The sequence below is a fragment of the Lepus europaeus genome, chromosome 5 (genome assembly GCF_033115175.1).
Source record: "Lepus europaeus isolate LE1 chromosome 5, mLepTim1.pri, whole genome shotgun sequence".
In the NCBI taxonomy this organism is placed as follows: domain Eukaryota; kingdom Metazoa; phylum Chordata; class Mammalia; order Lagomorpha; family Leporidae; genus Lepus; species Lepus europaeus.
In genome coordinates this window covers 13,735,624-13,756,071 of record NC_084831.1, presented here as the reverse complement: position 1 = coordinate 13,756,071, position 20,448 = coordinate 13,735,624, and the positions used below count along the sequence as shown (strand labels likewise).

Genomic DNA, 20,448 nt, shown 5'->3' with positions numbered 1-20,448 from the left:
GCGGCCAGGCTCTGCCCATGGAGCCCTGTCTGTGTGGTGAGGAAATCAATCCTAAGAGGCCTTTTGGATCAAGCTGTCCCAAGTTCAACAACGGCCTCGTGAGGATGCGCTGCAGGAAAGGGTATGGGGCTGCCTCCAATGACATCACCCCCAGAATCCGTGTCCTTTCAGCAAGCACCCAGGCTAGGCCTCGCCTGGGTCTCAGAAGAGCAGACATCAACAGGGCAGAGCAAAGTCGGCTTCTCCCACTGGGGACCCATTATCTGCCACTGACCTGATTATCTTTGACCCTGTATGGCTACTCAGGCCTGGGAGAAGGCAGGGTAGCAGAATCAGCCTGACCTGGGTTTCAATCCTGCCTCTGCCACCTTGTAGCTCTGTGAGCCCAGCTAAGTTATTAAACATCTCTGAGCCTCAACTCTGTCCTCTGAGAAATGGGGCTAATGATAGCATATGGTGCATAGGATTCAGTGATATAAAAGTACATATAGAGGGGCTGGCACTGTGGTATAGTAGACTAAGCCTCCACCTGCAGTGCTGGCATCCCATATGGGCAGTGGATAAGTCCTGGCTGCTCCTCTTCTGATCCAGCTCTCTGCTATGGCCTGGGACAGCAGTAGAAGATGGCCCAGGTCCTTGGGCTCCTGCACATGTCTGGGAGACCTGGAAGAAGCTGCTGGCTCCTGGCTTCAGATCAGCTCAGCTCTGGCCATTGTGGCCATCTGGGGAGTGAACCAGTGGATGGAAGATTGATCTCTCTCTCTCCCCTCCCCCCACCCTCTGTCTGTCTGCAACTCTACCCCTCAAGTAAATAAATAAAATCTTACGTACTTACGGAAAGCTCATAGAGCTGTCACCAGGACAACATTTCCTAAATAGTATTCCTGGTAGTTTCTACAACTTCTGGGAGAAGGGCATTCAATACTCAGTTGTTCCAAATCTGATTGGTCATCAGAATCCCGGGGGGGGGGGGGGTGTTGTGTAAAATATGAATCCCTCAGCTCCCACACCCCTAAGGAGCTCTAAATTGGGTAGGTCTGGGGCAGGACCCAATAATGCCGCCACTATAATTGTCCTTTTACTGTGCCTCGCAGTCTCGGTCCATTCCGTGTTGCTGTAACAAAATACCTGACACGGGTGTTTATCAAGGAGAGGTTTATTTAACTCACAGCTCTGGCAGTGCAAGAGCACGGCAGGGCACAGACGCCGGCCACAGCCTCAGGGTGGACACATCTCGTGGTGGGAGTGAGCATGGGGGAGAGGCCATGGTGAGAGGGGAACAAGAGCAGGGAGGGCTGGGCTTGCTCTTCCAGAACAACTCCCTCTTGTAGAAGGCAGATCTACTCCCACAAGGCCTAACCCCGCCCAAGGCCAGCATCAGCCCCTTCTCAGGGGTAGCCGTGACCCGTCACCTCCCACTAGGCCCACTTCCTGGAGCCCCCCACCTTCCAATACCACACCCATGGGGACCAAACTTCCGGCACAAGAAACATAGGGTACAAACCATGTGCCAACCGCTGCACCATCCCACGGTAGGAACTCAACCAACACAAGGCCCTGCCCTGGGACCTCTGCTCTTGTCCCTTTGTCCTCTCCATGGCAGCCACAGGAATCCCGTCTGTTCACTGCCCTGAGCCCTCTCCACCTCTCCACTCTTAGCCCTGACCAGACAGACAAGGCTCAACATCAGTAAATCCCGACTCGGGGCCCACATTAGGAACACCTGATGGCCTTGTGACCAATACCTGTGCCTCGCCTGACCCCTGACCAATGGAATCAGAGTCTCTCAGCGCAGGGCCCAAGTAGGATCACCAGGTCAAACAGAGGACAGCCAATTCCACTTGCGTTTCATATACACAATGAATAATCGTTTAGTATAAGTAAGTACCATGCAGAACTGGGGCATAATGCACTAAAGGATGTATTCACTGAGTATCTGTAATTCAAATAAAACAATTTATCTTTACTTGCTAACCCCAAAGCCCAAGCATCAGCATTTGTAAGTAGCTCGCTAAGATCCGCCCTTTGATGGCAACCCGTCTATTACTCTCCATCACACAGTCTCATCTTTTTTTTTTTTTTTTTTTTTTTTTTTTTTTTTTTTTGGACAGGCAGAGTTAGTGAGATGAGAGAGAGAGAGACAGAAAGGTCTTCCTTTACCGTTGGTTCACTCCCCAATGGCTGCTGCGGCCAGCGCGCTGTGGTCGGCACACTGCGCTGATCCGAAGCCGGGAGCCAGGTGCTTCTCCTGGTCTCCCATGCGGGTGCAGGGCCCAAGGACTTGGGCCATCCTCTGCTTCACTCCTGGGCCACAGCAGAGAGCTGGACAGGAAGAGGAGCGACTGGGACAGAATCTGCTGCCCCAACCAGGACTAGAACCCGGGGTGCCGGCGCCGCAGGCAGAGGATTAGCCTAGTGAGTCGCGGCGCCAGCCTAGCATCTTAACACCTCTGCAGCTGGGTCAGCCTGGGATGCTCTGTCCCCATATCCCGGTGGCTTCCCCCTTGCCTCAAGGTCACCAGCAGGTGTCCCCTGACCCCTCATTGGCAACAGCACCCGCCCCTGCTTTGCGTTTTCCTTATGACGCGTCAGTCACTGCCTGTTGCTTGTTTATTACCCACCTCTCCTCTGCCCGGGCCCCAGTTCGAACCACAGTGCCGTGATTCCGCTGCCAAAAGAACTCTGGCGCTTTCCCTGGATGGGTCTTCGAGGCCTGGAACCCCACTCAGTAAATCCTGGTGGACCAGTCAACGGCTACTTAAAAGGCTCCCCCTTCCAACACGGCCCCTCAACATTCCTTTGGGGGAGAGCTGCTAAGAAAACGTTTTATTGGGAGTGGCTGGGTGTTGTGGCGCAGCTGGTTAAGCTGCCACCCATCCTGGAGTGCGTGGGATGGAGTCCCCACCTCCGCTTCCGATCCAGTTTCCCGCTACTGTGCTCTCTGGGATCATCTCAGGGGACATCACCTGGGACCACCCTGCGTCGCCTGTGCAGCAGGTGATGGCTCAAGTGCTCGGGCCCCTGCCACCCACATAGGAGACTCAGCTTTGGCCTGGCCCAGCTCCGGACGTTGTGGGCATTTCAGGGGTGGACCAGCAATGGAAGATCTCTCTTTTTCTGTCACTCTGCCTTTCAAATAAATGAAAAATAAACTTAAGAAAAGAAAAGCATCTTATTAGAAGTGTCTTCTACACGGAACAGCAGCAGCTAATTCTGATCGCGTGTCAGCTCAAAGCGCTCGGCCTGCATATGTTCACGTCCCCCTGACAACTCCTGAGGGCTGTGGGAGCCGGGCGTCTCCGATGTCACAAATGAGGAAAATGCATCTGCAATGTTCAATGCCCAGCCTAAAACCAACCTCCGAGGCCTCCGCCACAAACAATAAGCATACTTTCTCCACCTTCCCTACCTGGAGCCTTGATTATCACACCAGCTCCGGTGGGCAGTGGGGGCGCCTGGGCTCAAGGGTAGGTGGTGGGCAATAACCGTCACTGGGTCCAGTGTCCAGAGGCAGGTGTGTCCACAGGGTGGTGCCTGATCCCACAACGTGCATGAGTCCCAGGCGCCAAGCTCCGCCCAGGACGCCTGCCACTCACAGCGCTGGTCTGGCTTCAGCTCTTTGAGGCCCTCATGCCTCATTGACCCCATGCTGACTCTTCTGTGGCTTTGGACCCGAGCCTCTCCTTCCTCTCCCGGGTGATGAAAACTCACAGGGTTGCTGGGGGAATGAGACCCATCCTTCCTCCCACAGGGTGATCCTGAGCAGAGATCCTGTGTTGGATCCAACCAGCCATGGGCTCTGGCAGCGGCTGCGCAGGCGCACAGCACAAAGCAGCCGTGGCCTTCACTCTGCAGGGGGCGGGGAGCAGAGCTGATCTTAAATTCTAGTGGGGGTGGCAGACCAGACCTGGAGAACAGGAAAATGGACAGGATCATCGCAGAGTGGAGAATGCTGCAATTGGATCAGGCCTGGAAGCCTGGTGTGCGAGTCCAAGGCCCTTAGAACGCACCCAGCACACAGCAGCAGGTGCACAGTGGATGTGGTGCAACGACTGGACACGCTGTCGCTCCCAGTGGGGACAGGAAAGGAAATCAGGAAACAGCGGTGGATTAAAGGGTGGTCAGGGGGTAGGGTCCCAGGCACGAGACCCTCCAGTCCAGTGAGGCTGGACAGAACACAGCGTTAGAGAAATCAAAAAGAAGTCAGGGATAGAACTTCAAAGTGCTGTCTACACAGGCGGAGAGCGGCTTCCGCGGTGGTCCTTTAGCTTGACAAGATGCATTTTCGGGGGTGTGGGGGTGTTGTGGCTTAGCAGGTGCTGGTTGGAGACGCACGGCTCCACTTTTGATCCAGCTCCCTGCTAATGCACCTGGGAAAGCAACAAGGATGGCCCGAGTGCTTGGGCAAGTGGGACACCTGGAAGAAGCTCCTGGCTCCTGGCTTCAGCGTGGCCCAGCCCTGGCCATTGTGGTGTGGAGTGAACCAGCAATAGAAGACCTCTCTATCTCTGTCTCTCTCTCTAACTCTGCCTTTCAAATAAATAACAATTAAAAAAAACAAAAAGATGTATTTTCGCAGATTTCCATCCAAGCTTGGGGGCCCTCCCCTCTCTGCCCGGCCCAGGCCCTGCGTGAGCGCCTCCCACCCAGATGGGGGCCAGGCCCGGGCAGGTTGCACTCCGTCCCTTCCCCACGCCGGCTGCCCTGTCCCGTGGGGACGCTCCGCGGGGCAGCCAGGCCCGGAAGGCCCCGCGCCTCCGCGCCCGACGCACGCACGCCCGGCCGGCGGCGACCCGGCGCGCTCGGGGCGGGCTGCGCAGGCGGCGGGCCGGGCCGGGGCCGGAGCCGGAGCCGCGGCGGGCAGGGCCGGGGCGGGCCGGGTGGGAGGAGCTCGCGCCGCCCGCGCTGCCGCCTGCGCGCCGCCGCCGCCTGCAGGTAAGGGGGCCGGGAGCCGCCGGACCCCGGGCCCGTCCCCGCCCCCGCGGGCTGCGGACCCCCCAGGAAGCGGCGCGCGCTCTCCGGCGGCGCTGCCCTGAGTTGGGGCTGCCCCGGGGGTGGCGGGTTCGATTTCAAAGCCGGAAGTGCCCGCAGAGGTCCTGCGGGCTGGCGGCCGACGGGGAAACTGAGGCCGTGAGCCTGTAGAGGACGCCTCCTTGGTCAGTGAGGGCGTCGGAGTGGGGAGGAAGAGGCCTTGGCCAAGGTCACGCAGGGTCACGAGGCACTGCAGCCGGCCTTCCCTGGAGAGGAGCCGGCCTGCGCGGTCCTGCCCTGCTGCCTGTGGCTGCAGCCGGGGAGGGTTGTGCCACCGGGTAAACTGAGGCTCGAAGAGACGCAGTGGTCTCCCCAGGAGCGCACCGGCAGGAAGGAGAGGGGCACGGGAACCTGGCTTGCTGCCTGCGGAGCGTGACCCCAGTGTGGGGCACAGCGCCCTTGCCCTGCGCAACCGTGCCCAGCCGTGCGGGTCAGACCCGGAGGGAGGACGGGGTGCACCCCTCCTGCCTAACCCAGAGCAGGGCCACGGGGCTCCGGTCCCTAACTCAGCCGTCATTTCCCTGCCGAAAACGGGCAGTCACCCCTCTCCGTTTGTGGGGCCCCATCCGTTCACCACTACTGTATGCTCCCGTTTAGGCCTGGAGTGTGTCTCAGGTGACAAGGTGACTCTGAAGGTCCCCAGGCCGGCTGAGCTTGGGCGCTCTCGGGCCTCATCCCCGATGCCTCAGCTGGCCTGTGCTTCCCCCCACCCCCAAGCGTGTGGGGTCGGGGAGGGGCAGGGTAGGTGGGTAGAGTGTCCATAGGCGGCCCTAAGCTAACCTTGGAGCCAGCAGAGCTGGGAGCCTGGACCTGCCCCTTCCAAGCTGTGTGACCTTGAGTGTGTCCCTCCACCTCTCCGATTGCCTGCTGGTCACAGGACAGGGACCCCCAGAATGCTCTGCAGGTGGTGAGGTGCAGCCCAGAGCCGGGCCTCCGTGGGGGGCCTTGCCAGATCAGTCATAGGCAAGTGCCTGGGCCTTGCCGGATCAGTCATAGGCAAGTGCCTGTTTATTTAGGGGCTGTAGGACTGTGGATAACCTGTTACTGCTCCCAGTGGAGAGAACAAGAGGCAGGCACGGAGGCCAGGGTCCCCTGCCCGGGCCCCCTAGCGGGATGCTCACGCCCCACACTCAGCGTTTCAGCGATGTCACACAGAGGTGGGCTCAGGTCCCATGTCACATAGAGGCGGGCTCAGGTCCCAGCTTTGCAGCTGTGTCACTGACTGCCCTGGGCGAGCTCCCTCACCCTGGTGTAAAATACCTCTCTCCCAGGTTGTCACGGGATTATGGGAACCCCCCCACCCCGGTGCTGAGCCCAGGGGGTGGCTGGAAGGACACGGTTGAATAATTAGTTGCCTGGGGGATTTCTTCTAAGGCTAAAACTCTCCCTCCTCCACCCCAGGACTACAAGGTGGAGCAGCACCTTGGCTTGCAGTTGTGGGGCCTGAGAAACCGGTCCAGTGGTTTGTGGTTTGTCACCGCCGTCTTCCTGCCAGTGTTTTTGTAGACACTGCTGTTGTGAGTTGTAGCTGCAGGTGAGGGGGAGGCTTCACTTCCTTGAAGATGTTGCAGCCGTTAGAAGGGGGCCGGAGCGGGGCTTGCAGCCCCCTTTCCACCTAACCGGCCGGTGCTGGACCCTCTGACGGTCCCACGCTCTGCCTAAAGCCCTGCTATGGCTTCTCATTTCTGAGGGTAAATAGCACAGAGTTTCCGTGTGCCCCGGCAGGCCCTGTGTCTGTGCCTGGTGCTCTCCTCCAGCTCAGACCCTTTCTGAAGAACCCCAGTGCCCCAGGCAGCCCACCCCCCACCCCCAGGGCCTTTGCACCTGCCCTCCTGGACCACTCTTCCTCCTCCTCCTCTTTTCCCAGGTATGTACCTCCTCATTCTTCAGCTTTTAGCTCAGCCTAGATCTGCATTCCAGATACCCCATGCCACGAATCCCGGGCATGCATCTCCCAGGTTGGACTCGCTGGGCTCGACGTCTGTGCGTACCCGGCACTGGCCTGTACCCGGCACTGCTCCCGTGACTTCCGGGGCTGTGGCAGTGTGCTGAGCAGTGACATCTGCCTGCAGGGCGTCCCCCGTGAGCCAACGGGGGGGGGGGGGGGGCTTGCTTTCTCTAAAGCGAGTGAGCCGCGAGCCTTCCTCAGTAGCCGAGATGGGTGTTCATTCATTCATTCACAGAGCTCTAGGAATTGAGCGTCTCCTCTGCCAGGCACTGTCCCGGATGCGTCAGGGAATACGTCACCAAAGCCTCTGCCGTGCTGGAGCTTCCTCCAGCGAGAGAGACCGAGTGTAGACCGGTAAACCTGCCGTGCATGGTCAGGGGCTGGGCGGCTCCATCAGCAAATCCGGCAGCGCAGGGAGGTGGGGGAGCGGTGGCCCCGCTGGTGTAGCCCTGAATGAATGCATGACTAGCCAGCGTTCTGATGGGGGAACGCCGATGCTTCACCCACTCTCGCCTGGGCCCTCCTGACTCTCTCCAGCACAGAAGCAAACTGGACGTTACGCCCTGGAGGAGGCCACGCCCCGCTTTAGCTGGACAAAGCCAGGAAGGCATGTAGCAGACCCCAAGGCCCCTTAGTAAGAGAACTTGGTGTGTGAGGTCATGCAGGCCTGGGGTGTGTCCTGGGCCTGCCAGTTGTCATCTGTGTCCTTCTACTTCTGTGAGCCTCGGTTTTTTCATGTGAAAAATGGGTACAGTGACCGGCTCTTCCTCATGAGGTGGGATTGTGAGGACGGGCCTCCAGGAAACCCTAGCAGATGTTAGATCAAACTGTGCTTTGGGAAAAGGGCACCGCTGGGACATGGGACCCAGGCCCACAGAGTAGCGTGGACTGAGGACGGGAGAGGGGGTGGTTCACCATGGGGAGAGGGGAGGGGATGGGGAAGGCAGCTGGGCCCATCCCAGAGGTGCCTGGAGCAGGCTGGGAAGAGGGGCCTGAGCCTGGGAACAATGGGCCAGCGGCCCCACTGGCCTCATGGTCTTCAAACCCAGTCTGAAACCTTTTGGGCCACTCTGGAGTGTGAACTCCACCAAGGAAGCAAGACAGCATCACAGCTACAGTGGCCGCCTCGGGCTGAGACCCAGGTACAGGGTTCCCAGGTTTTCCTAGTGTGGTGACCTTGATCTTAGTTTCCCATGGCCTCTCTGTTCCCGTCTGTAAAATGGAACCAACAGTACCTGCCTTGAATTTTGGGAAGAAGCAAGATGACGCATGGCTAACATTTACCAGGCGTTACTGTGACAGGTTAAATGTTTAAAAGTTGGATGTTGTGATAAAATGCACATACTGTGGACTTTGCCAGCTTAACTATTTAAAAAAAAAATTAAGGTTTATTTATTTATTTGAAAGTCAGGACTACAGAGGAGAGGCAGAGAGAGAGAGAGAGAGAGCTCTTCCAATCTTTGGTTCACTCCCCAAATGACTGCAATGGCTAGGACTGGGCCATGCCAAAGCCAGGAGCCTGGAGTTTCATCCAGGTCTCCCATGTGGGTGCAGGGGCCCAAACACTTGGGCCATCTTCTGCTTTCCCAGGCATATTAGGAAGCTGGATCAGAAGTGGAGCATCCAGGACTTGAACCGGCGCCCATACAGGATGCTGGTGCACTGCACCGCTGTGCCACAGTGCCGGCCCCCGTCTCACCCATTTTTAATTGTACAGTTCATTGATGTTAGGACTTTCCAATACATAGGTCTGAAACTCCACACGCATTAAACTACAGCTCCTCCAGCCCTGGTCCCTCATAATCCTGCCTCCTGTCTCCCTGAGTTTGACCGCCATGGGCACCTCACATTCTTGCGGTCATGCTGTGTTTATCTTTCTGTGGCTGGTTTGGTCCACCATGTGTTCGGGGTTCATTCACCTTACAGCACTCGGCAGAATTCCTTTTTCAAGGCTGCATAGTGTTCCCTCGCGGGCGGGCGCCACGCCTGTTTATCCATTCACCCACGGATGGCAGCTGGGCTGCCTCCCCCTCTCGGCTGGCGTGAATGGGGCTGCTGGTGTGAATGGGGCTGCTGGTGTGAATGGGGCTGCTGGTGTGAATGGGGCTGCCGTGCTCAGGGGTGTCCAGATGTCTCAGACCCTGCTGTCGGTCCCCTGGGGTGGAGCCAGAAGTGACGTTGCTGCATCATTTGCTGTCGTGATTTAAAAGAAGGGTGTTAGGTTGTTCACACCATGTGTTCACACTGTGTCTCCTCTTGCCCACCAGAGTAAGAGCAGTGCCTGGAGCCGTGTCCAGCAGTGTGAAAACCAGGGGTCAGGTGCACTGATGCAGACTTCTCCATCTCCCCTTCTTCCTTTCCAGGCCAATTTGCCTCTTGAGTTATTTTCTCATTCTCCTAAGCAGGTGTTTTTTAATTATCCCCCACATGTTTATGCTCTGTGCACTTGCGGGCAGAGGGAGCTGAGCATCACGGGCCAGTCATCTCACGTGCCAGACGCTGATGGGTGCTGTGGGCAACGTAGAGCCCTAGGGAGAAGGGGCTGGGTGAGGCCCAGGGCAGGGGTTTCTCTGAGGTGTGAGGCCTGTGCGAAGACGAGAAGGAGTGAGGGTGTTTGCTGTGTCTCCCGGCAGAGGGGACAGCCGGTGCAAAGGCCGTGTGGTGGGAGCATGCTGGAGTGGGCAGGGAGCAGCGTGGGGGGCGGCAGAGCAGAAGGAGGGGGGGAGGAGCCGCCCCATTGCCGTGTCAGGACCTGGATGGCGGGTGAGAAGAGACTCTGGTCTGACACTCGATGCTGCCTGGTGAGTGCCCAAGGGTGAGGAGAAGGGGGCAAGAGACCGTGGGGAGACACCTGCCATGACCCACATGGAGGATGGGGCAGCAGCCAACGTGGCCCCAAAGTCCCAGAGCCCGGTGTCTGCCCGGTGGCAGACTGTCACACCGCCTCCCCACCCTCCCACCCTCCCTCTGGGCTGCTCAAGTGGGTAGGATGGGAGCACCCTTCTGCACCAGCATCTCTCTCTTTTTTTTCTGTCCTGTAACGTGATTGTCCGAAACCTGGGTTCCTCTGTGTTGGGACTGTTGCCATGGAGACCTCCCGAGATGCCTCACTTAACCTCTGGCTTCCAATTAGACCTCCAGATAGAACAGGTTTCTCTCCTCGAGGATTCTGTGTGTGTGTGTGTGTGTGTGGTGGGGGGCTGGGGGCTGAACCAAGCCCCCCTAGAAGCCTTCCTCCTCGGAGCCTCTCCAGAGTGTGTTTCGCAGGGGAGCGTGTGTGTGTGTGTGTGTGTGTCTGATCGTTCAGCCGCTGCCCTCAGTTTCAGGCCCCAGGATGGCACTGCGCTCTGAGTGTGAAGGGCTTCTTCAGCTAAACCCCTCTCCCTCCTTAGCTCCAGGGCGATTAGGCTTCAGCCTCCTGGACACTGCAGCCGTCTTCCTGTTCGTGGTTATTTCATTGCACTGCAGGGCCACTTAAAGCTCAGCTGCCAGGGCCAGGTGTGGCACGTGGTTGGGGTGCCCCCTTGGGACTCCCACAACCTACATGGGAGCAGGATGCCCGAGTCAAGTCCTGGCTCTGGCCTTATTCCGATTCTAGCTTCTTGCTAACGTGTGCTCTAGGAGGTAGCAGGTGGCTCAAGTATTTGGATCCTTGCCACCCACGTGAGAGACCTGGATTGAATTCCCAGCTCCTGGCTCCCCGCCTCCCTCCCCCCCACTCCTCCTTTCCCTCCATTTCCTCTCCCTCCCCCTCCCTTCCCTCCTCCTCCTCTCCCTCTCCCTCTTCCTCTCCCTCCTCCTCTTTCCCCTCCATTCCCTCTCCCTCTTCCTCTCCCTCCTCCTCTTTCCCCTCCATTCCCTCTCCCTCCCCTCTCTCCTCCTCCTCTCCCTCTCCCCCTCCCCCTCCCCTCTCCCCCTCCCCCCTTCTCTCTGCAGGGCTGTTGGGTATGGGCAGCACTTTATGATGTGAAACGCTGGGTTGCACCCAAGGCTGTTAGATTCCTTTTTGAAGAAGCTTTTGCCTGGGGCCCCATGTGTAACCTCCCCCTCCCCCATCCTACCTGCCCAGCCCCACGGCCTCCCCCTCCCCTTGCTCTAGGCATTTAACCTTGTTTAAATCGAGTTGCTCAGCCAATGAGGAACTGGGGGAAGGGATCCTGTGTCGTAGGAATAAAAGGAGTTGAGTGCCTGAGGGTGGGCCTGCTTCCACCTGCTGGTCACCTCGCTAAGACCGCGCTTTCTGCTTCCTCCATGTTTGAGGCCAGCCTTTAGTGGGCAAGTGGTCTCAGGTGAGCTTATCTCCCACAAGATCAACAGACAGAATTGGTCTTAATTCAAGATTTTTTAATGACAAAAATTCAATAAGCTCATGATGGAAGTGCCAACAATAGAAAAAGCCAAGCCCAGTCGCCTGCAGTCCCCCAGTGCCAGCACCGAATGTCAGCAATTGTAGACGTCCTGGTGCCTTCCCTGTGCTCCCAGAGCCTTTGTTTGCTTCTTTCCCAAAAGGAAGCAGGGGAGGGGAAATGGGAGGTGGGAGCTCTTTATAAAGCTCTACTTGTTTACTTGAGAGTCAGAAGTATAGAGAGAGGAAGAGACGGAGAAAGATCTTCCATCTGCTGGTTCACTCCCCAAAGGACCACAGTGGCCAGAGCTGGGCCAGGCTTAAGCCAAGAAGTTTGTCTGGGTTTCCCACACTGGTGGCAGGGGCCCACACCCTTGGGCCCTCTTCCACTCTTTCCCAGGTGCATCAGCAGGGAGCTGGATGGGAGTGGAGCAGCCGGGACACGAGCCAACACCCCTGTGCAATGCAGTGTCCCAGGCAGGGACTGTACCTGTGATGCCACACTGCCAGCCCCATCTGAGAACCATTGTTTAAAGGCAAAACTGGAATTACATTGTAGTTGCAGTGGGATGCCAGCCCACCACCTCCCTAAGGAAAGAAAACATAAAAATCCCTGATTCGTAGCATTTGTCAATTCCTGCAGCCTAAGTATTCCCACTGTGCTAATTTCAGGAATTCACGGCACTGACGCAGAGCTGGGCAGAGAAACACAGAATTCTTCTCACCAGCTCGTGTGCGCCAGTCCTAGCAAACCCTGCTGTCTTTTTAATGATGTCTTTTTTTTTTCCTGATCTTGATGTTAAAATATTGAGAATTCCCATAACACAAAGGGAAAAATTTAAATCACTACCATCCCCTCTGCTTGGCCTCATCCTACTGCATAGCCTAACAGTCCTGTGTCCGGGGACAGAAGCACACAGATAGCTTTCTGTAGAGTTCCAAAGCCGTGCGCATCGACGGCCGAGAATTTGGAAGCCACAGAAAAGCCTCATCGTTCACAGATAACGTCAGAGCCCGCTCCTTTTTCCTGCGTGCATCTTTCTGACACAATTGGGCCTGTGGTTCGAATATTTCTGATTTTCAGTCATAGCACAAGCATATTCCATGCTCTGGAGAATGGTGACAACCCCGGGGAGAACATTACCACTGGTAACTTACCAACTACGCTGCCGGGGCATCAACAGGTGCAACATAGGATTCCTGCTCCCTGGCAGCGCAGGCCCGGCCTAGATGAAGCTCAGATGGTCTGAAGTCTTGGTTGACCCTGGTTTGGGGCCCTGGGATATCTGTGGGTCCCTTTTCCACCTGCTTTCTCCTCCAGGTCTGCACTGGAGGATGAACAGGGAAAGAACCACCCAGAGACACTGAGCTTGGGCTTAAGCCCGGAAACTAGTTCATTGCTTTTTGCGAATAGCCGGCATTCTCTGAGCATCCACCACCTCGTGGCAGGTGCCCGCCTGGGCACCAGGATACAGAAGTGGGGGAGATGCGGTGGCTGCCCTCTGCTGCCCAGGCAAACCCAGGAGCTACCTGCAGTAACCACAGCTCAGGGAACAAAGAGAGAGTCCAGAGGGGTGAGGTGGCGTGGTGCACCTGCCAGTGGTGAGTGCCCCTGGCCCTGCTGAGAGAGGCGTCCCCGGCAGAGGAGCTGGCACAGTCAGGGCCAGGGTGGCAGAGAGGGGCAGCCCAGAGCCAGGCGTCCCAGAGCCCCAGGCTAACTGCTCCTTCATCTCCTCCAGGTCCCACACCCTGTGGACCCATGGCTGGTTTTTCCAGTTTGTTCCCCAAGAGCAATTTACATATTTCTCTGAAGAACCTCCAGAAGCTAAGCACACCGTCTTTGGACATAGACGCAGGAGAGGCCCACGGTTGTGTCTCAAAACTTGGGTAAGTGTTATTTAAGTTCTCTCCCTCTTTGGAGCCCTGAGCTGGCACCACGGCTCACTAGGCTAATCTTCCGCCTGCGGCGCCGGCACCCCGGGTTCTAGTCCCGGTTGGGGCGCCAGATTCTGTCCCGGTTGTTCCTCTTCCAGTCCAGCTCTCTGCTGTGGCCCGCAAAGGCAGTGGAGGATGGCCCAAGTGCTTGGGCCCTGCACTCACATGGGAGACCAGGAGGAAGCACCTGGCTCCTGGCTTCGGATCGGCGCAGCGTACCAGCTGTGGCAGCCATCTGGGAAGTGAACCAACGGAAAAGGAAGACCTTTCTCTCTGTCTCTCTCTCTCACTGTCTAACTCTGCCTGTCAAAAAAAAAGAGTCTCCTCTCTGAACTTCCTCTTTTACTGCCTGTCTCTCTCAGCAGGGGGCCGACATCTGTCAGGCTGAATCCCCAACAGGTGGCGTGGTGCCAGTGCATTTTGTCAGATTAATAACTGGTGAATTGGTAGTGGAGGTGAATAGTTATTTATAATTTGCTTAGGCCTTAAAAAAATCTTTAACATTCTAGATACACCCTATTGTGGTGGTGTTTTTTTAAACTGTTGTCTTAAAATGATCAGAGATACCCAGGAAGTTGGAGAACTGGTACTGAAAGGTCCCATGAGCCTTCACGCAGCTCCCCAGAAGTCTGGGGGTGGGGGTGGGGCAGCTGGCAGGTGTCACCCGTATTGAAGCTCCAGTTCAAATTCTAGCACCCTGGCGTTCAGCTTCCTGCTACTGTGCCTGCAGCACATGAGGGCCTGAGTACTTTGGTCCCTGCCACCACGTGGGAGGCCCAGATGGAGTTCTGGGTTCATGGCTTCCACCTAACTCACCCTTGGCTGTTGCACTCATTTGGGGAGTGAGCCAGTGTATGTAAGATTTCTCTCTCTCTGTCTCTCTGCCTTTCAAATAAATAAGTAAATAAATAAATGAAATCTCTTTTTTAAAATTTTATTTATTTGAAAGAGTTACACAGAGAGAGAAAGAAAGGCAGAAAGAGAGAGAGAGATCTTCTACCTGCTGGTTCACTCCCCAATTGGCCGCAACGGCTGAAGCTGTGCTGATCCAAAGCCAGGAGCCAGAAGCTTCCTCCAGGTCTCCCACACAGGTGCAGGGGCCCAAGGACTTGGGCCATCTTCTGCTGCTTTCCCAGGCCATAGCAGAGAGCTGGATTACAAAAGGAGCAGCCAGGACTCAAACCTGCGCCGATATGGGATGCCAGCACTGCAGGCGGTGGCTTTACCTGCTACGCCACAGCACCAGTCTCTATAAATGAAATCTTAAAAATCAATTTAGAGCTGGACTTTGGCTTAGCAATGAAGACACCAGTGAAGATACCCGTATCCCCCATCAGAGTGCCTGAGTTCAAGTCCCAACTCTGCTTCTGAGTCCAGCTTCCTGCTAATGCCCACGCTGGGAGGCAAGGGGTAATGGCTCAGGTACCTGGGTCTCTGCCTCTTGCCTTCAGCCTCGCCTAGTCCTGGCTGTTACAGGCATTTGGGGAGTGAACCAGAGGATGGAAGATCTATCTGTGTGTCTGTCTCTCTCTGTGTGTGTGTACATGTGTATGCCTTTCAAATAAAATGAAAATCAATTTAAAAACTAAGTCTTTACTCCTTCTCAGGTCAACCTGGCCCTTGGTGCTGCAACCCTGGGCAACTTCCTCCGCACTCACCCTCCGCGCCTGCCCACTGCCCCCAAGCCCTGGCTGCACTGAACACCCGCTGGCTTTTCAGAAGCAGCCCCCTCTTCTGCCTCTGGGACCTGACACATGCTGTCCCCTGTGCCAGGGACGTGCCCATCCTACCCACCACACCCCTGCCTGAGCCACTCCCATGTACCCGCCAGGCCTGAGCATCACTGTCACCTCCAGGGAGCCAGTGCCGGTACCAGGACCCTCTCAGTGTCCCTCCACCTCCGGTGTTCCCCGATCACAGTGCTCATTCCCGGGCCTGTCACCGTCTGTCTACTCGCCTGTATCTGCCCCTGGATAACCCTGTCCTGTCCAACCCACTGGACCATCCCCCAGCCTCCCACAGCTTCTGCCAGGGCCTCCTTTCATTGGCACACAGTAGCCACCCCGCCGCCAAGGTCTGTGCTAATGTTGAATTGCTCATCTCCCCACATACACTTTTCTGTTTTTAAGATTTATTTATTTGTTTGAAAGGCAGAGTTACAGAGAGAGACTGATCTTCCATTTGCAGGTTCACTCCCCAAATGGCCACAGTGACCAGGGCTGGTCCAGGCTGAAGCCAGGAGCCAGGAGCTTCATCCAGGTCTCCCACATGGGTGCAGGGGCCATCTTCCACTGCTTTTTCAGGCACATTAGCAGGGAACTGGATTGGAAGTGGAGCGGCCAGGACTCGAGCCAGCGCCCATATGAGATGCTGGTGTTGCAGGCGGTGGCTTAACCCGCTGCACCACAGCACCAGCCTTGCCATCCCCCTTCAGAGCAGGAATGGTCAGTTGGGTCCCCTGATCAACCCCAAGGCCCAGAACATCAGCTGATTGAAGAAGGCCTGAGCTGATTTAAGGGCATCCACGTCTTATGCTCTTCTCCATCCAACAAGCAAGTGTCTGTTCACGCCTGCAGGAGTCCAGGGCCTGCACAGCAAGCTAGGGAGACAGCAGTGATGCAACAACCTGGAGGGGCCGGTGCTGTGGTGCTGTGGGTAAAGCCGCCGCCTGCAGCGCCGGCATCCCATGTGGGCACCTGTTGGAGTCCCAGCTGCTCCACATCTGGTCCAGCTCCCTGCTAATATGCCTGAGAAAGCAGTGGAAGATGGCCAAGTACCTGGCCCCTGCACCTGTATGGGAGACCCAGAAGCAGCACCTGGTTCCTAGCTTCAGCATAGCCGGCCTCAGCCATTGCAGCCATTTGGGTAGTGAACCAGTGGATGGAAGATGTCTCTCTCTCTCTCTCTCTCTCTCTCTCTCTCTGTAACTCTGCTTTTTAAATAAATAACATAAACCCTAGGAAAAAAAATTTTTAAGTTTGCTTAGAAGAAAGAAACAACATGAGGCTGCCTCAAGACACCTATTGTTGTATCTGAATTCTCAGGCAAGCCAACAAGTATTCTCAAAATAGAACAGGGGGCTGAGATAGCGGGCAGAGTTACTCCAGCCTGGGTGGTCAGGGAAGGCCTCTTGGAGGAGGGGACCCTCGGGAAGGTTAGGGGAAGGATGTTCCAGGCAGGGGGAGTGGCAGGTGCCAAAGCTGGCAGGGGTGGGGGGACCAGGTGTGTATTTAAGAGCAGAAAGACAGGCAGTGTGGCAGTGTGCATGGACACAGGAGACAGGGCGGAGGCAGGCACGGGCTGGGTGGTGCAGCACTGGATGGTGTGGGCCGTCATCCGGGGGTTGGGGTCTGTTACACGGGTGAGTGACATGCTGGGGGTATGTGACCGAGAGGCCGCTCGGGCTGTGGTGTAGCATGTGCAGGGCAGGCCCGCAAGAGTGAGTTATGTGGAATGAGAGTGACTATGGCCTGAGCTGAGCTTTCTGGGAGCCAAGTGCACGCCCCACCCCCTGCCCCCCTGGGGGCTAGAAACAGATCAGAGAAGCCTGCTTTTTCTAGAGCTAAGAGCTGACGTGGGGCTCCCACGCACAGCCGTGGAGTGGATGCAGTGTAGTGGGAACGTCACGGCGGCTGCCACCCGGCCTGCCCTCAGTTCTCCCCTTCTCCACCACCAGAGTCCGGGCAGAGCCTCTGAGCGGGGAAACCCACTGCAGACCACAGCCTTGGGTTCTGGAGCAGCCATTCTTGGGGGTGACTTTGGGCCCTGTGTTTCTGCACGTGAGGCGAGGGGAGGAGGACACCCACGATGGCGTAGCGAGGGGACAGCATGGGCACGAGCATCCAGGGCTGCCTTGGGTCTCATCCCGTGCTGCGTCTCTGGAGACCGCTGTCTGGCCGAGTCTGTCCTCAGCCGCTTACCCTCACCTGGGACTTAGCAGAAGGGAATGGACTAGAGAGAGCTTTTCCAACTGTCACGCGCTGTGAAATCATTGCTCTGTGGCTTTTAACTAACTCCAGGTTGTTTGCAGGGTTAATGAGTTACAAGGGGATTCCAGAAGGTTCATGGGAACTAAAGATAAGTTGATTTGGGGACAAAAATAAAGTTGTTTTGAAATCCATGCCTGCGAAGTATCTTCATGAAAATGCGTATTATATAAAAACTATACATGAATTTCAATTGGTTTTGCCAAAATAAGCTTATCTTTTCATTCCATTTCCCACAAGTTTTTTGTTTTTGCTTTTGTTTTTGTTTTTTTAGCATCCTCTTATTGGTTGTAGGCAGGCTTTTCAATACCCTCTCTAAAGAAGAAACGTTTTCAGAACGAAAGACACATTTTTTTAAAGATTTATTTATATATTTGAAAGTCAGAGATACACAGAGATAGAAGGAGAGGCAGAGAGAGAGAGAGAGAGAATCTTCCATCCGCTGGTTCACTCCCCAATTGGCCGCAGTGGCCAGAGCTTCACTGATCCAAAGCCAGGAGTTCTTTCTGGGTCTCCCATGCGGGTGCAGGAGCCCAAGGACTTGGGCCATCTTCTACTGCTTTCCCAGGCCATAGCAGAGAGCTGGATTGAAAGTGGGGCAGCTGGGTTTCAAACCAGCGCCCATAGGGGATGCCGGCACTGCAGGCAGTGGCTTAACCCGCTACACCATAGTGCCGGCCCCAAAAGAGAGAGAGAGAGAGAGAGAGAGAGAGAGAGAGAGAGAGAGATCGATCATCCGTGAACTGGCTCACTCTTCAAATGGCCACAATGGCTGGAGGCGGGCCATGTGGGTGCAGGGGCCCAAGCACTGGTCCATCTTCTGTTGCTTTCCCAGGCCATTAGCAGAGAGCTGGATCAGAAGTGGAGCAGCTGGCATTGCAGGCAAGGGCTTAACCCACTGCACGCCAATGCCAGCCCCCAGGGCAAAAATGTGTATTCCTTAGCTGGATGGGCGCCAACCGTGGACCCAGAACAACATGCCGCGTGGTTATTAGACTAGAAAGCTCTGGGCCACCTGACGAGAATTAGAACAGAGGTGGTGGCCCGGCACTCTGGCCCCAGCTATCTCAGTCCTGTGTTTGCTGGCTGTGGGACCTGGGCCCACATCCTCCGCTGAGCCCATCTCCTCCCTCACACGCTGGACTCTGGACGTGAAGGGCTGACCCGCCCCGAGAGGCTTGTTGGCTCTTGTTCTTGTTATTGCACCTGTGTGAGAGGCGGCCCCTGCTAAGTGCTGGTTGATGCTTTTGTATGTTGGTTTCTTTCACAAGCATTTACACAGCTGTGTCTCAGTGCTTCACAAACGCTGATGCGCGTAGCCCGCAGCACCGCTGGCTGACACCGCACTTCCTGGGGGGGGGGGGGTGGGTCGGGGAGAAAGCTCAGTGAACAGAGCTTGAGTTGCCCAGGGTCCCCCATCTGTTAAGTGGAGGTGCCTGGACTTCCTCCCAGGACGGCCTGGTGCTGAGCCTGTGTTCCTAGCCGCACTGCTCTGCAGTCAAGGCTGGTACCCCTCCCTACACCTCCCCCCTCCTCCCCTCTACCCTTCCCCCCACTTCTCTCCCCTGCCTCCCTCCTTCCTCCTCCCTTCCTTCCTTCCGTGCTGGGGGTGCAGCAGCCACAGAGTGCACGCATCTCAAGCAGACGGCTCTGAGAGCTGTGCCGTGCACCTGTGTAGCCACCGCCAGGGTGAAGATGAGAAACAGTGCCATGCCCAGCCTGCCCTGTCCCTCCTGAGTCGGTCCTCGCTCCCACAGGTAACCTCTCTCCTGCCTTCCATCACCGCTTCAACTCCACTCAAGCAGGTAGTGCAGGAGACACCCTTTCTGTGTTTCCTGTTGTCTGAGACACATGCGTGTGGTGGCGATTAGCCAAGGTCACTCTCTTTCTCTGCGGTGTGATAGTCCATGGTGTGACTGTGACGCAGCTTTGCACGCTATGGTGGGTGCACGTGTGGGTTGTGTCCCCTTTGGGACTGTGGTCATCCATCGGTGTCCACAGGGGCTTGGTCTCAGGACGCCACCTCCAATGGATATGGATATCTGTAGGTGCTCAAGTCCCTTAACTAAAATGGTACAGTATTTGCATATAATATATGCACACACTCCTGTATACTTTTTTTAAAGATTTATTTTGGGGCCGGCACTGTGGCGCAGTGGGTTAACGCTCTGGCCTGAAGCACCGGCATCCCATGTGGGACCAGTTCTAGTCCCGGCTGCTCCACTTCTGATCCAGCTCTCTGCTATGGCCTGGGAAAGCAGTAGAAGATGGCCCAAGTCCTTAAGCCCCTGCACCCATGTGGGAGACCCGGAAGAAGCTCCTGGCTCCTGATCGGTGCAGGTCCGGCCGTTGTGGCCATCTGGGGAGTGAACCAGCAGATGGAAGACCTCTCTCTCTCTCTCTCTCTCTCTCTATCTCTGTGTGTGTGTGTGTGTGTGTGTCTCTCTTTCTGTCTCTCCATCTGCTGGTTCACTCCCCAAGTAGCTGCAACAGTGAGGACTGGGCCAGCCAAAGCCAGGAGCCAGGAACTCCATTTGGGTCTCCCACATGGATGGCAAGAGCCCAGGGACTTGGGCCGTCTTCCACTGCTTTCCCAGGTGCATTAGCAGGGAGCTGGAAGGAAACTCAACACCCAGGGCATGAACCAGTGCTCGGATACGGGGTAGGGATGCAATGTTGCAGGCGGGGACTTAACCCGCTGCGCCACAGCGTCAGCCCCTTTCCTGGATACTACATATCATCTCCAGGTTACTTATAAAGCCCAGTACAATGCTAATGCCTTGAAAGTCACTCCACTGTGTTGTTTAGGGAATAATGACAAGAAAAATGGCTGTGCGTGTTCAGCACAGATGCGGCATTTGTTCCAAGGTGTTGGATCCGCGGTTGGGAGAACCTGTGGATGAGGAATCCATGGGTGCGGGACCGAGGATGTGTGATTGACAGCGCTGTGAGCATCACAGACTTGGGGCTCGGGGGGCCGTGAATGGTACCAAACACAAACCCTTTGTGGGTAAACGTATTGAAAACATCTCTCCCCACCCTGGTGTCTGAAGTGTGTTTTCACTTTCCTAGAGGTGGAGGAGAGAAGTTCTTTGTCTTAATGGAGCCTAATTTTCAATCTTTTCTGGTTTCTGATTTTTATGTCTCATGTAAGTAGCATGCACCCTCCCCTGGACGCATCTCTCACTGGGTTTTTTTTTTTC

At 56.2% G+C, this 20,448-nt stretch overlaps 1 protein-coding gene across 7 annotated transcripts in view; it reads left to right on the top strand.

Annotated features, from left to right (window-relative positions):
- Positions 1-4,889: 4,889 nt before the first annotated feature.
- The window catches only part of TMCO4 (transmembrane and coiled-coil domains 4), a 100,863-nt gene continuing 85,304 nt past the window's right edge, over positions 4,890-20,448 (top strand). For 6 of the 7 annotated variants that reach the window (XM_062190543.1, XM_062190545.1, XM_062190546.1 and 3 more), the window contains exons 1-2: positions 4,890-4,935; positions 13,064-13,211. The gene's annotated coding sequence lies outside the window, so the exon portion shown is untranslated. Of the gene's footprint in view, positions 4,936-7,293; positions 7,334-13,063; positions 13,212-20,448 lie in introns of those variants that run through there. The other variant, XM_062190544.1, reaches the window with a different exon arrangement.